The following is a 615-nucleotide window of genomic DNA, read 5'->3' on the forward strand; positions in this document are numbered from 1 at the left end:
AACACGGCATCGCCCAACGATTGGTGCATGCCTTCGAGCTGAGTCTTCGGGACGGCGCTTCTACATTGGTACCGACAACTACCCAAGAAGACCAAGCGAACGTGGAGCCTCTTAAGCGAAGCTCATCAAATATGCTCCCAGTTCAGCCAGTCAGCGGAGACTCGCTACTACTCAGCCAAGCGCGAAGACAAGGAACATGTTTTGCGACTACCTAAACCGGCTCAATGGCTATGCCAGGAACGCCGGAATTCGGTTTGAGCAACGGCCGCAGAGCACGCGACCACGGCGCGGTTCCTCGAGACTTGCGGCGACCGAGGACTCGAACGGCGCCTGTGCCTGCGCATCCTCAGACATACATGATGGAAGAGATGATGAGCCAGAATATTGAAGATTGACGAGCGTAGTTCGTCCCGCGAGCGTCGCTGCCTCACTCTCGAGCTCGGATGCCTCCCAGCGACGCGATGACAGACGTCGCGATGACTCGCGCCGCCACGAGCGCTCGGAGGACGCTCGCCGACGTGATGACTGCACCGCCACGCGCGCTGGGGATGCTTACAACCGTCGCGACCGATGCGAACGGATTATGAGCGTCGTCCACGACTCACTGCTGTAACG

The sequence above is a fragment of the Phytophthora cinnamomi genome (assembly GCF_018691715.1).
Source record: "Phytophthora cinnamomi strain GKB4 chromosome Unknown Contig0, whole genome shotgun sequence".
Classification (NCBI taxonomy): domain Eukaryota; phylum Oomycota; class Peronosporomycetes; order Peronosporales; family Peronosporaceae; genus Phytophthora; species Phytophthora cinnamomi.